Source organism: Coturnix japonica, chromosome 7 (genome assembly GCF_001577835.2).
Source record: "Coturnix japonica isolate 7356 chromosome 7, Coturnix japonica 2.1, whole genome shotgun sequence".
Classification (NCBI taxonomy): Eukaryota; Metazoa; Chordata; class Aves; order Galliformes; family Phasianidae; genus Coturnix; species Coturnix japonica.
The window spans coordinates 4203231-4218944 of NC_029522.1; the positions used below are offsets into that span (position 1 = coordinate 4203231).

Here is a 15714-nt window from a genome sequence, read left to right on the forward strand (position 1 = left end):
CTCCCCCTGCCGCTGTGCTCCCTGGTTCCTTGGGACATCCAAAGCACGAGGAACCAACAGGTTCACCCCAAGCACACAGGCAGGCAGCTCCCACAGGGCTCCCATAGCCGGGGCTGCCCCAGCTTTGTGCCACACCGGGCTCTGTGTGACACATCATATGGCCTGCCCTGCAAAACTCATCGGCGTGTGTGGGGAGAAGCAAAGCATGGGGTTAGAGAGGGGGGAAGTGATATATCTGTACTATATGGAAGGAGATGAGATGGCAAGGCGGATCCAGAGGCAATTGCAAGGCTGCCAACACAGCAGCTGGTACAGCTCCACAACGAGCTCCACGCAGCACAGCTCTGTGGTTCATCCCTCGGGCTCCGACTGCCACCATAAGAGCTGCAGGGGGTGGAGGAGGCAGAGCAGAGCACAGGGCTGGCACTGCCTGCCCACCTCACTGCTGTCTGCTTCCTTCTGGCAGGTCACAGCTGCGGGCTGGGCCCTAATGCACACAGCATGAGGGATGGTACATGTTGAAACACATTTCTGAAGGATGCCGTGAATGCCTGGAAGGAAAACCCTCAAACTGTTTGCTATTAACCAAGAAGGCAAAAATGCATTACATAAGTGCTTCTTTATTTGGTGTATTATTGAGCAGGGTGCTGTGGCTGGAGTGCAAGGCCAGGCCCAGAGGTGGCCACACACCGTTCCTGGCCCTGCTCTGCCAGCAGGCTGACACCACGCAGGTTATCTCACCTCCTGCTCTTCTCCATTTGGAAATCAGGATAGACTTGACTTCCTCAATGAAGCACTTGCTGAGCTGCTGCTGGAGTGCCCAGAATCACTCTTAAGCACAATAAATACTCTCAGTATTCAACACAGTGTAGGTGACCTGTCACAGACCATGCCCTGGAAGGCCTGCTGTCTCCTATACGGTACATATATGAAGTTGGGCAATGCAGCAAAGAACTAATATAAACCAGAATGGGGTTTTTTTTGGCACCACGTGATTGAGCGCACGGTTAGAATAAGAAGAGAACTTGGATGCTTGGAGCATGTAAATCAGAGAGTGGCTTCAAAGTAAAAGGAATTCTAATATGTGACAACTGAGATCATGGGCAATGGAGACAGAAGAAACCTGGGGTGGGAACTAAGAAATGTGTGCAGCAGTGTGCAGCAGTCAGTGGGGGCAGGTTGTGCTCCAGAGCAGAACTTCAGGACTTCTCACCTTGACAGGAGAGTGTGAACCAGGAAGACAAGGTGAGAGCAGAGGAGGAAATTACCTCATCAACATTGTGAGTGATATCTTCCTATTGATTGTCAAATGAACAGATTTTATGGCCTGGAGCAGCTGTATAAAATCATCATATTCTGACCTCCTGTGCCCTGAAGATGAAAGGATTTCATCCAGTCATTTGAATTAGATTAATCCTATGTAAATAAAATAGCACACCGCTTGTAATTCATTGGAGGGCACAGATTCATCACAGACCAAAACCTGTGCAAGCATGCGGTGCATAAAGCAAGACCTTGCAAACATTTCTCATTGAGCTGTCATCAGAAGGGGAACGAATGTGGAAATGACTCCATTGAATCGTGCCCAACATGGTATCTTAGCCGTGCCTGCTACAGTCAGATGCTTACCAAGAACTATGCATCCCTTGGGAAGCACAGAGCTTGCTGCGGCACAGGCCCAAGCAGTCCGAGCTCCTGAAGGCAAAGGGCTGGGTGAGCTGCTGGAGAGAGTATGAGACAGTGAGCACTCAGATGGTGAAGCTCCCTCCCAGCAGGCTGATGATCCTGATGCAAAAGTGACCTGCCTGACACAGTGCTGATCTGGCACAAGAAGGGAGGTGGACAGAAGCCATTTCCAGTAACTGCACATAAATTTATGTTCACATAGCCAAGTCCTTGTATGTCTACATACAGTCAGTTTTTCCTTGGGGCAGAAAGGGAAACTGACTCCTTCACATCAGTAGTTGCATTCCTGTTTCACGGGCCAGCATCCAATTTCTTATTAATTCTGGCAGCAGGGTTGTAAAGCTCTACTCGCAGCTGCCCCTACCAGGGCACCCCATCAGCTCAGCACGTTTGCCCTGACAAGACCATTGGCAGCAGATGAGAGAAACCAGTCACACCAGAAGAAATGCTGGTATCTAAGGGCAGGTACGAATCACCCAAACGTGTCCTGATCTGCAGGTTTCCCACTGTCCTCAGCCCTAAAATCAAGCTAGGAGCAGGACTGTCCCACCATCTCATGTGCAACAAGCACCAGTTCATGCAGGAGGGCGAAGGTCCCGCTGCTCCTTTGTCACCTCCACACAATGGCAGAGCTGGGCAGCATAGCTGATAGCTGAGAAACCAGATTAAATAAGGAACCCTAAGGGAACCAAACACATTCACAATCTCAGCCGGCATCTGAGGAATACCTCCATCTGAACAGCACAGGGAGGAAGAACAACTTGGGAGATGTCAAAATGAACTGTTTCAACGTTTTCCAAATGCAGAGCCAACCCTTTTTCTTTTCTTTCTTTCCCCTTAGAAACAGCCTGTTTGTGAGAACAGGTACCCCCAAACTCAAATACAGTCACAGATAACACAGTGGGATAAAGAAATACTTCTAGAGCTCAATACTCCGAGAATGAAATCATCGCCTTGGCTCAGCTTAACTGCTACAATCAAATCAAAATAACCCTGTTTCATTTTGCATCGTACCTACCAACACAAGCACAGCACTAAGAACTCTTCTGGAGCTCCCAGACCTTAGTTTTACTTATGTGCCTTCCAGCCATAAAGCCACAGTCTTGGCCCAGTTCTAATGAACGGAAAGCAAAGAAAGTGAGAAAATCTTAGCAAATGTCAGGAAGGAGTATAAAACTGTGGACATATTTAATGGTAAGCTTGGCAGAGTAAGTCCTGATTCACACCTCTCCATAGGGGCGAGAAAGCACTGAAGACCTTACAAACTTCCTCACTGCCGAAATCCTAACTGCTGCAAATGGTTGTCCCTCCCACACCAGTCCTGAGCTGTATCTGAACCAAACCTGGCTGTGATACGGGCAAATGAGGCAAAGCAGAAAGATGATGGAGGAGTCTTCAAGGCCTAGAAGTAAAGGAGCGCAATGATGGAGCAGAAGACTACGCCCGTGAGCCCCACAATGACGACCGGGAGATGCTCAGGGCCCAACCAGAGGATGACTTAATTTTTCAGCCTGTAAAAATAGCAAAGCCAGTGGCAGGAAGGGATGGCAGGAGAAAGCAAGTGCGGAGTGAGTGACAGCGAGCGTGGCACGGCACCTCCGGAGTGGGAGTTTGGCTTCGCAGGCAGTCACTCAGATCTCAGCGGTAGCCTGGGGCGCTTTTCAGTTTGTAACTTTAATCTTTTAATCTCCCCCTCTCCCCATGTGCGTGGGTGAGCAGCACACGTTGGTGGGTTGATTCTGCGACACCTCTCCCTCACTCCCTGCTCTCCCATCTGTACGCTCAGTGGACCCACATTTAAGACGCTTTGGGCTAAAAGGGAAGAAATACCCTGAAAGCGAGACCATGAGCCAGCAAGGGGCTGCACGCTCACCCCAATCAATGGGTTGATGAGGAGACTCAACACCCCAAGTTTCCTGCAGACAAGGCAAGTCAGGGCCAGCAGCACAGGTGAATGGGTAGAGAAATGAGCACTAGACAATAACTGGGGAAAAAAAACACTTTAACCTGACAGTAAAATACAGCTATGCCCATGTGTGTCTGCTACCACATGAGAGCAGGACTGTGGCAGTCTGTCTACAGCCAGCCAGCAGTGCTCTCCAAAAACAGCATCCAAACTCCTCACCCGAGCCTTAGCGCTCGCTGCAGCTTTGGACAGGTCTCTTACCACAAACATATACAGCCAGAAGGCAAAAATCTTGACCTCACAGAGATCAAGGGCTCATTCACCACTTGAAGGAGATGACATTTGGCTGCGGTCGAACAAATACCTGAATCTTTGATCAAGTCCTGGCTCTCAAATGCCTCCTGCGCGTGTGTCTCCTGAGCTCCCAGTGCCTTTATGAGGATTTGAGTGCCCTAGTGTTAGATGCTTAAGTACTCAATGCTTTGGTTTACCCATCTGTCAAACTCAGCTGAGGGTTTTTCATATCACAGCATTCTGGGAAGCCAAGAGCCCACAAAGAACCCCAAAGCCTCTAAGTGGAAAAAAAAAACCCAACACAGAAGAGGGTAATTATGTTATGCCTACACTTGAGGCCCTCTTTCCAAGTAAGGAGAAGGCTTCTATGCTTCCCAGCTCCTCTCTTGGCAGCTACTTATGTGTAGGCAGTGGTCATAATCAGGAAGTGCCTCCTCCGATTTACAGCTGGTGATACCACCTGTGCCTCTCTAATTCCAGCCAAAACAACCACCTCCTCAAGCCCACGTGTAAGGAAGGGCAGAGGATCCAGCAATGATAACGCCAAGGGAATAGCGAGACTCTGGTGGTAGTGCTGACATTATCCCCAGACGCACGCTGCTGTTTATCAGTGTATTTTCTTGCTTCCTGTAAATCCAATTGCCCTAAATACTAGGAGAAGACCTGGCTAAAGAATGCACTTAACTGCAACAACAGTAGGTGACAGGACAGGCGTGGGACACCAGAAAAGATTAAAATGCTCAAATTCGCAGGGCCAGGGACTCCCGTATGTGCCTGTGTGGCAGCTGGAATGGAAGAAAGCAAAGTCATTACTCATCCCTTAAATTCTGTCAAGGACTTTTTTCTTTCTGGAAAGAAAACAACGAGTTAGTAATCGATGGTGAGGAAGAGAACACTGCTTTTCCAAAGAGATACTAGCATGGATAGGGGTGTCTGTATATTGCACATACTTGGTTGGCATTACTCTTTTGCCCCCCCGAGTCTGTTTGTCCATCTTCTAAAGAGCTCTTTCATCCAAGTAACAGGGTGTTTGGTAGGCTTTTTTTGGCAACTTCAAGCACTATTTCACATTGCAAATGGTCCTCTGCACAAACACAAAAAAGAAAGGTAAAGTAATGGTGACAAGTGCCACAGACCTCATGACCTACTCCCAAACAGCATGGAAACTTTAAGAGGACCCTGGGAATCAGCCTGGCTTACAGCACGTGGCTTTCAGTCCCTATCCCAGCACTTAGTGATGTTATCACTTCCAGATGAGCTGGAATCAGGTAGATTTCACAGAGTTTACATCATACCAAAGACTATGGCTGTTATGGCCTTCACTACCAGTTACCACCCAGGCTTCACAAGGAATAAGTTCTGATGTCTTCAACATTACCAACTCAGATGGCCTTACATCTCCAACAGCAAGAACCAGCGTGTTTTCCGGTTGCTGAGAAGTTTCACTCAGCACCACGTGGCTGTGGCAGCCCTGCCATTGTGGCTGAAGCCCCCTCCCTGTCTGTGGGGGATCCCAGTTCTCATTCAGTGGTTTCTGCTTCAGTCTAGTTCAGACCTTGATCAGAACTCTTATGAGCCAGCATTTATTCTAGATGGCATAGCTTACCTACATGCACGTCCCTTAAGGGGCACACTGTGGCCTTGTTCTGATCCTACCGACAAAGGTCCTGTTGGCTTCCCTCGAGCAAGGAGGGCCGAGAGGCACTGAATTTCTGGTTTATTAATTGCCTGCGTTTCCAGTTAATCCAGAGCTGTGGGTGCCAAAACCTCAAGGGAGTCACTTACCCTCATTCCAAGTATCATTTCAACCTTTCTGATGCCAGCAGAAAATTAATATCCTTCTGAGACAACTTCAGGGCACTATATAAAGAAGAAAACAACAGGGTCAGAATGAAAACTAACAGTTAGTGATAGCAGATGAAACACTCCCATCAGCTGTTTTTTTCAGTAGCTGTTTGTTACTTCATTTCACCCACTTCCCATTGCCTCCAAGAGTTATTTCTGAATGACCTGTTTGCCACAGATTCCCTGAAGAGGCATAACTATTTACTGATCTCAGAAAGTCCCTTGCTAGTACGGGTACCTATAATTATTCATATATGATCCTAAAGTGGGCAGCTTCTCATCTTCCAATTAGGTTTTTTCCATGGATGACCAAGAAGGAAACAACTCAGCCATACAGCTTAGTAAAGCTTTTGCTCTGCAGGTCTTTAAGCCCAGCACCATTATGACAGGTCTCTCTTTCTGTCCAAAAGTGAGATATCATTTATTTGACCTCTGCGTGTCTATCAGAAAGCACCTGGTGGCTGGGACAAGCACATGAGGCTCAGGGCTCTGTGACAGGCCTGTGGCTTGCTCCACATGAGTCTGACATGGGTGGGAAAGGTCATGTCCAAGTGTTGAAGTAAGATGTACACATAACCTTCTCAGTGGGGACTGCTGAGAAACAAAGCAGAATGCACGTGGTCTCGTTTGAGTAATACATGGATAGCTGCTAGGTTCACTTCCCCTACAGCCCTTTCTGCTTTCAGTGTATTTAGCTGAATAAGAGCAATTTTTTGCTTGCTCCAGAAGCCTTTTCCACTGCCAGACCTACTTACAGTACCGACAAGACCTAGCTCATCAGGTTAACACCATTCATTTTCCACCTTCAGAAGTCCCTTTAAAAGGAAAAACAAACAGAAGAACCCAGTGTGGAACCCAAAAAATGCAGCATGAGAAATCATCAGAAATCTGAATCATAGAATGTTTACGTGCTCCAAAAATGGTGACTGAAATAGAAAGTGAGGCTTCTCTTTCTGATTCAATGTGTTTATGGCTTGTGGTAACAAAACCCCCTGCAGATCATTTCCATCCGATTCCTTGGCATTCAGAAACTCCTGGTCAACAAAGAATGCAACATCTGGCAAGTTGGACCACTGCGTTTCAGGGTAAAGAAACTAACAAGAGAAGCATCCCAATGATTAAAACTGTAATAACAAGTAAACATGGAAAAACAGAATGGAAGTGCAGCACTTACCTCCAGAACCGAGCGGTAGTTCCAGGTAGCTTTACTCTAGTAAATATTCAAGACCAGGTTGGACGGGGCCCTGGGCAACCTGATCTAGTAAAGGTGTATATTTGGTGGCCCTGCTAGGCAGGGGGTTGGAACTACATGATCCTTGAGGTCCCTTCCAACCCGGGTCATTCTGTGATTCTGTGATACAGTTATCCTTGTGGTACTGGGTCAGCAGCACTGGTAGATGCAAGCATACAGGAGACACCATATTGCTTCCCCCCACTCCTGCCTACCTGGCTGGGCAGCTGGGCCAGAAGCTGGTTGGGTGGGATCACAGAGGTGCAGTTTTGTCAGCAGGAGGCTCGGGAACAGATGAAAGCACTGGTCCACCATCCCCAACATTCCTGCCTGAGAAGTTGAGTTGGTATAGGGTGGGAAAATGAACTGTGACAGATAAAGGCGAAGTATTAAAATCATCACTTGCCTGGAGGAATAAAGAAACCAAGGAAAGGAATAGCGACTCTCCAAGGGATCAAGCTGCACACTGCTCCTTTAGGGGGGCAAGCTGTGATATTTCAGCCTTACCTGTTGAATTTGCACCCAGGGAAATAAAATCTAGATGAAAACAAGGGTTTTTAAAAATTATTTTTACTAAGCCATCACTCAGCATTCTTCATCTATGATTTAATAGCACTTTTGTCATTCATAACTTTTCAACCAGAGGGAAAAATGTGATAGGATTTTGCATGACTCAAGAGTCTTATGGGATGCTTTAAAACGGCTCAGCTTTCAGGCTTTTAACGGTGTTCAAGCGTAGCAAAAACCAGAGTTGTGTAAAATGGTCTGGGCACTGGGCTTGCATGAAGAGCACAAAGTATGTTTTGTGCTTGTTAAAGGTGATTTTGTTCTGAAAAAGTACCTGAAGCTGTTCCAGAAAGCCTGGCAAATATCACCCGGTTAAGCACGAGCACAGAGGTTATTGCTGTCTTGGGAATGCTCTCAAATATTTGCACAAAGCTTCAAAGTTCTTTGACTAACCAGTTATAAAGATTACCTGAAGCTTCCATACATGGCCACAGCCACATAGTGCCTCTTGCAGATCCCAGGGACAGATTCTCAGCTGCCGTGAATCTGCATGGAGGCACCCAAAGCTCAACTGCCAAAGGTCCCTTGCATTTATTTCTAGCATCAGTTACCATACGGGTTCTCTTTCTGCTTAGCCTCAGTCTGTGCGTCCTTTCTCCTGCTCCATCATCACCTGAGCACCAACACAAAGTGCATCTCCCCAGTCCCTGGAACAACAGCATACAGCTTTCTAGTTTGCAAACACCTGCACTGTTATCCACGCTGCCAGCTTCAGCTGAGGACTGCAGCATCCTCACAGGCAGCGAGGTGTCATAAGGACAGACAGCAGCAGAGAGCTGTTCCTGGAAATTGTTCTTTGGTGCAACTCAGAACAAGAAAACCTGCTGCTGAGATGCAGAATAGGAGGCTGCAGGCTTGCAGTGATGGCACCCGAAGATCCTGACCTCTCCCTTCCTTGGGCAGAACTATTGTGCTGCTGTTCTGAGTAATCCCTGTACAAGACTTACTAGCAGTAGCAACAATAATAATAAAAACTTTGGTTTCTGAATATCATTCAGAAGGGAAACATACCACAGCTGTCTGCTTTAGAAGTGCTGGGAAAGCTTGTCATAGTTCAGACTGAAAGTATTAGGCAGATGTGACCTTTAATATCTGAACTGCCACGAGGCAGGAAATGGCATTGTTACCTAAGCAAAAACACAGCCCACAGCAGTTCAACAATGAGCATTAGGGGCCACTTCATCCCTGGGGCAACACTATGTGATAGAACCCTGATGTCAAACTGGGGCTCCAGTACCTACAAGTCCCATCCACAATAGATACAGTGTGGTCCTTCATCCCAGCAAGAGCACATGCAGGTGATGCAGATGCTCAGACATCCACAGGAGCCCTGTGCCAGCCACCTGCTTCACCTGCTCCCCATCACATCATTAAGAAATAACACTCAGGCTTTTGAAGATTCCTTGCTGAGCACAACTGCATCAAGGACTTGGGAAGCCTGTAGGCTGAGCTACACTGAATGACAAACTGAATGAAATCTAAGAAACTCTGCAACATCTCAATATTTGAGGCCAACTTCCAGCACCAGAAGGTTGTGGTGGGCTGCACAGCAAGCAGGGAAACCTGCGGATGAATGAATGGACTTGGTACCGGCAGGGTTAGAGGGAGCAGGAGGGAAGGTAACGGGGAACAAGTTCCACATTTCAGCAGAGACAAGCATTGCTTCACACTGACCTCACAGAGTTCTTGTCTTGGTCTTAGCATGCCCAAGATCCCCTTCATCTGACATGGTGTATTGTGCCTCAGATGAAATCCTTCTGTAGAACAATACACACACACAATGTAATCTGACATTATTCCAGTGCTACAGGGAACATCTTGAACATAACTGCACCGCATGGAAGTTGACTTGCTGTGTGAAAAAACAGACCAAACTGCTTTCACAACAAATCTGTAAACACATTTATGCTCCCAATAGCCACAATAAACCCAATCAAACAGCCAGGATTAGTGCTACCAACTCTAACTAAGGGAGTGAATGGAGTTTTTGTTGCATGAAACATACGAGCTTTAAGGAACAACATACAGCCCCAGGCCACCGAGTTTGTAGGCAGACCCCACTTGGGAGGACTGGCAGCCAAACCAAGACTCCTTATGTTCTGCTTGCTGACATCCTGTCCTCACTGGCACTGCGCTGCCTCACCTCCCTATTCCAGGATGTGGCAATACAAGGGACCAGTTGTAAAAGCCGAAGTCTTACACGTGGAATAACTTAGTTCCCCAAGTGCTGTTCAACTCCCCTGCAGTTCACAAGCTGTTAAATAAAATGCAGTTAGTGATAATAACCACACTTCTGAAGCCAATTAATTAGAAGACCTGGTTCTGGTCTAATGTTCTGCTACTAATTCACTGAACACACACAGCTCCCAAGGAAGACGAATTCTTTCAGCCAAGAACTGAAAATGTTCTTTCCTGAAAATGCCAGTTCAGGGCAAGCACAAAATGCTGCCTTTGCAGCAGAAAGCACCGTGTATTGCAGCATCACAGGAGCAAGCATCTCTGTGCAGGGGGCACCGCTTAAGCAGAGCATCATGCAAGGTTTGCATGGGCTGTTCATAATGCTGGAAACATACTACTAACAGTAATAACAGCACAGTATTTACAATGCTACTGTTCTGCATCTGGGTTTGCAGAAGGCTCTGCATCAAAACCATCAAAAAATTAGAATCTCGTTGGTATTTCCCACAAGGGAGGAACTCCTCTTCACAAGCAGGCTCATAGAAGCAGAGCTGCTGGCTCACATGCCCACTGAAAGCTCATCCCCTGGGTCAGCCAACCACAGCCCCACAGCCACAGCCTGATGGTGGAGCTGGTTTGGTGCTCACCTCTACTCCTGAGCATCCTTACTGTGCCTTAGCCACATGGGTAAGAGTTCAAAGCTTAATGGTTAATTACTCTTTGAATAAACAGAGCGTGGTGGCCCCACACGTGTCCCACCCCTCTGCTGCATCAGGACACCGCTGTGTTCAGCCCGCACGGTGCTATTTTTCCTCCACCTGCTCAAACTCTGGTCTTAAGCAAAGGTAATTGCTACTATCTATGCCCACAGGATAGCAGGTACCAAAAAACAACAAAGGGTACGCTAGCCTGGGCGTCTCTAAACCTTGCCTTCCCAAAGCAAAAGAGAACCAGCTGAAATGTACCATGATGGATTCTAGCACTGTTGCTTTCAATTCAGCTTGCTTCCTGCTTTTCCCCCTAAATGACGCACCCGCACTGTGCTGATTCCCAGAGACAGATCCCGAAGGAGCCCTGGGCTATGTTATCTCTGCAGCTAAGAAACTCCACCTCTGGGCTTTTGCTGCTCCTTTCTGCGTGTGTGATGGTTAGTTAGCCCCTCCACAATACTTTTATTTCCTCTATTCTTCTGCAAATGTTCCAGGCTTCCATTTTCAGCAGACACAGCCATGGTCTCTCAAAGCTATGACTCATAGCATAAGAAAGTGATGTAACACCCAGCTCGAATGCCCAGCTGGGAAGTCAAACCAACCAAGGAGAAACATGTGCCTACACAACAAGGGCCAACGATTCTGAGCACCACAAGTTTCAGTCTCTTAACAGCACTTTAAAAGCATTCAGTTCTCAAAAACAGCCATACCCTGCTTTTCTATGAAACAAGCATTCTACAAGCAGCCCATGCCTGTGCACGATCGGGTTAGGAGCACAGGCTGGGAGATGCTGTTCCCTGGGTGGGCAGGGTGCTTGGGACAGGGAGCAGTAGAGCTGTGACATCCATCACCTTCCTGCACAGGATTGTCTCTGGGGTGATCCTGGCTTGAACAAATGAAGAAGCAGGTGAGGGATTCTGGCCTGATGGGTTTCTCTTGGCATCTAAGCTGCTCAAGCCACACCTGTCTGGCTCACACACATTGTTCAAATGTTTGCAGACCTTTGGACACTTTGAGCAACAGCGATTAGTCTGGAGCACTTCATAAGTGTTCCCAGGTGTCTGAGTTGTTTCTGACCTCGTTATTCTGCAGCTGATTTGGCTTATGAAACTGGCAAGATCCTCAGGTGTGTTTGGTACTTGGAACTTCTTTGAAGCAGAAAGTGGTGCTTGCAAGCATGTCTGTACTAAAACAGAAAGCTTAGAAAAGCTATTTTTTTTTCTTTCCCCTCAAGAGTTACTCCTTTGCTTCCATCATTTGGAGCAGACCTAACCTGACCTGCCCTTGTCCAGAGCCCATGCCTTACAGGAGCTTCAAAGGCAGCACCTCCCTCCTGTCCTTGCCACTGCATTAAGTTACTCTTCCTTACCTTAGCAGAAGTGCCAGAACTGAGAAGACTCACTCTGCGAGAAGGATGGAGAAGGGAAATAATTACTTGATATTTGTTTTGTTCTTCTGTGCTTTCCTGAAGCCTTTCTGGCCGCTGCCAGAGACAGGAGAGCCCAGGCTTGTTCATCCTTTCATCTGAGCCGGCACAGTGAGTCTGATGCTCCCTTTACTGCTGGAGTGAGAGAAGAAAAAACCCAATTTGTAATCGTTACAGTCACTTAAATCCCCAGTTGTCAGTGAGAGTTAATATCAATACCAGGAAAGGCTGAAATGTCTGTAGCAAAGAACATTTGTGAAGGTCTATTTGAGGCACATCCTGCATTCCTCAAGTGTCAGCAAGAGCGGCAATGACTACCAGGGGCAGGATGACTGTGCATCCTGGCTCTCCTCACCGAGACGCTGATGCACGCTGTGCTGTATCTCACATGGGAGAGCCCTCGCAGCACATCATCTCTTGTAGGGAAAAGTACTGGAAGGCCCCCGTGTGTATCACACAGCGCAAAGCCATTTACTGCACAAAGCCACTTACATATCTTTAACAACCTCTCAATCCCCCACTCTCCTAGTCCTCCCATGATTATATTTGCAGAAGAAAAAGCACATCAAGCAAAAACCAGAAGAAAAAACAGACATTTAATAACCTGTATGAAGACACGTGTACGTGGAGACGCATGTTTGCTGTCATAAAACATGTCAGATATTTTATTTTGAACATGAAAGAGAAATTCTTCCTCCCTCAGATCTACCAACCATTAGAGCACCCTGAGCAAATGGAGGAGGACTGCATCTGAAAGCAGCAAAGAGAAATGTTAATGGAGCCAGCAGTGCTGGGTGTGGAGGGAAGGAATGCCAGAGTGGCACATTTTGCTGTAACAAATAGCAAACCTGGGAATCTCTTGCAGGTGTGAGGAAGGATAGAGGGTATGCAAAGCCAGGTTGTGTAAAGAACTGCTGAACAACCCAAACCAGACAGGAGCAAGAAACATTACATAGCCTGAAAATGCTTGATTGAGGGTGTGTTAAGAACAGGCAGACTGAGCTGGACCAGTCTGAGCACGCACAATAAAGAGGAAGCAGCAAGATAGTACAAAACTGACAGGGTCAAATGGTATACGATGCTCACACGCTGCCTTTGTGTTGTCCCAGGAGTTTTAGGAAGGGCTGTCCTTCCTGGGCCTTCATGATATTGGGGTAGCTTACATAGCTCTGTCTTGCTCATCATCCTCTCTGATAAAACAGTTGTTTCAAATACTAAGAGCCAGGCTGTAACATGGGCGGCTACAAAGAAGTCATTCTCTTGACTTCTGTCCTTAAAACCTTGGCTGAAGCAGGCTACCAACCTCCCAAGCTGGTCTCCACAGCAGAACAGGCTGACCACAGATCACTCTGCTCAGGGCATTAATGTGAAGGACCGGGTTACAGGTGAGCACCGTGAAGAGGAGGTGCCTCCAAACTTCCACACGCCTTGTCTTTGGCTCGGGCAGCAGGTACACCAACAACTGCAAGAGTGAGATTACAAAGCATAAGGAAACTTAATCAGAAACTTCACAACTTCCCTCAATCTCCAAGTGCTCGACAAGCTGCTCTGACAACTCAGACATTAATCATGAAGGTAGTTGAGCGCATCAGGGATGGAATTTAATTTTAGGAATTAAAGAGCTGCTGGGAAGAGAGCAATTCTTTTCACATTTACTTAATAGTGCTAGCAATTCATTTCTCCAAGAGCGCTCTGTCAAATCCCACAACAATTACAACAGGCTACTATATGAACGTAGTAACAAGCAACAGTGCTTAATACGAATATAAATCTGGAAAGATGAGACAGACACTCACACACTTACCCACAAGCAACACGCTGTTCCCATGGCCTCCTTACAGAACCATACCACGTCCTGTGAATTTCAATAGCAGACCCAGAAGACTGATTTTATCTGTCAGTTCTCCTTTCCTTCCAGGCTTTCAAGATCTGTCTTTTATTCAATCGCAGTGATTTGGAAGGATGTTTTAAAGGTCAAGACAAAGAGCGAGACCTACTTCCCTGCAGGACAGATGCAACAAGAAAACCTGTCCTGTGAGGCCATTCTTGCCTTTCTGCTCTGAGCAGTGAGGGCTCTTCATCACCAATGAAGCCTCGGGCAGGGCTCTGGGCCTGCCAGCTAGGATGCCAACAGCAGTGCTCAGTTCTGTGATGTGGTTATTTAGCAAATGAACTCAGAGCGAGGATCACCAATCTATTTACCACAGGACACCATGTAAACAAAAGCAACCAATTGATTTTGTTAACTGCTTAGCTAGGCTGCACATAAGCCAGTGGCCCAGGAGCCCAAAGAGCTGCATTTGGAGCCACCTCCTGCAACCACACGCTGTTTTCTAGCGTTCCCAGCCACCAGCCTAGTTTATTTATCACACGTCTTTTCAGAGAAAATATCTTTTCCTCACCATACAGCACCAACGTGTGCTTGCTCACATCGGTGCTACCATCTGCTTGTCCTACATTGAGCAAAAGTCCCTTGGAAGAGAATACAACTTAGTACAGGACTTTGTTTATAAGCAAAGAACCAGCTGTAAACGTGCCTTCTCTGTTCTTTGTGATAGACATCATTTCAAAAAGATATAACCAACAATATTTGGTAAACAGATGTGTTTAGAGTGTTAAGGTTTTCAATTCCCTGGTATAATGGTGTAACGGGATGGAAAGTACTGTGATAACAGCAAGATGGCAAAGCTTATGGCTGAACAAAATGAAAACAACCCAAATACAACCAAAACAACCAGAGAAATAAAGGAAAAAAGCTACTTACCCTTGGAAAGCCTCAGGTAGACAGGAAACCACCTCTGATAACCCTTAAATGAAGTCTGGGAAGGGACGGATCCTGGCCCCTCCCCTTCTAATCACTCCGATGCATTGCATGCACCTGAGCTCCCCTGTGCTGGCCCAGCCTTCCCACCAGCTGCTCCATCACCACTTCTGGCTGTGACCCAGCATTCCCACTACACCTGGTTTGCTGTGATGGTTTGAGTCCAAGCACAGTCTGAGTGCCCCCATCACCAGGTGCCCTGGCTGTCCCTGCACTGCAACACGGTGTCACAGCAGGCACATTTGTTTATAAAGTTATTACAGAGCCTCGTATTTTACTCTCAGAAGCTTTAGCTCAAAGGGCTTTGTGAGCCATGCTCACCTTCCCACACTTGTTTCCAATGCTCTTCAGGAAGGATCTTAGAAGGTTGGCCCTCCCAGGGCAGGGTGTGAGCACAGCACCCCAGCAAGGCAAGGCCACCCCATTGCACCACATGTAAAGCCTCCATCACCTTAAAAGCGCCAACGCACCAATGCTTCTCTTGGTGGATCATTTTTATCACCGAAAAAACAAGCAGGTATTTTGCCCATGAAATGCTTCAAACTAACGCGCTCCTGTTAAAAACAACACAACAGCTGGAGATGAACAAAACAGTCTCAAATGGCTCTTTGTCTAATTTTAACTCTCAGAGACCATTTACATCAAACAGACAGACAACATAATGTACCCGGTAATAAATTGCATTGTTTGTCAGGGTACTTATGGAACAGGAATTATTTGCGTTGCCGGGATAAACATTCAACAGAACAGAACAGAAATAGTGTGGAGCTATTTCAGAGGGAATACGGCGCTTCTTCAGCAGGAACCGAAGGCACAAGCAAAGCACCATATAGATGCACTGCGTTATTCTGACTATGCACGGCCTGATTGTGGGGGGGTTGTAAGGGTTGTATCCCTGCTAACAGAGCGACCTGCTGACGTCAGGAGGGAGAAAAACAGACAAAATGAAGCGTCCTGAGTCATCGGGAGCACACGCTGGTGGCACTGCTGGGGGCTGTACTGAGGGGAGCAGCGGGTGGGCGGTGAGCATCAGCCCTGCCCGCCCTCCGG

The 15714-nt window shown here is 47.2% G+C and overlaps 1 long non-coding RNA gene across 8 annotated transcripts; it reads right to left on the reverse strand.

Annotated features, from left to right (window-relative positions):
* Positions 1-551: 551 nt before the first annotated feature.
* LOC116653651 lies at positions 552-15713 on the reverse strand. Of its 8 annotated transcripts, none has more exons than XR_004307859.1 (4): positions 13147-15713; positions 7178-11978; positions 5672-5746; positions 552-4970 (listed from the first exon to the last, which is right to left on the reverse strand). It is a non-coding gene; the product is annotated as an uncharacterized LOC116653651 (long non-coding RNA). The 8 variants fall into 8 exon arrangements; XR_004307860.1 differs by having other exon boundaries at positions 554-8176; positions 9204-9286; positions 11787-11978; positions 13147-15705; XR_004307854.1 differs by having other exon boundaries at positions 552-5746.
* Position 15714: the final 1 nt, after the last annotated feature.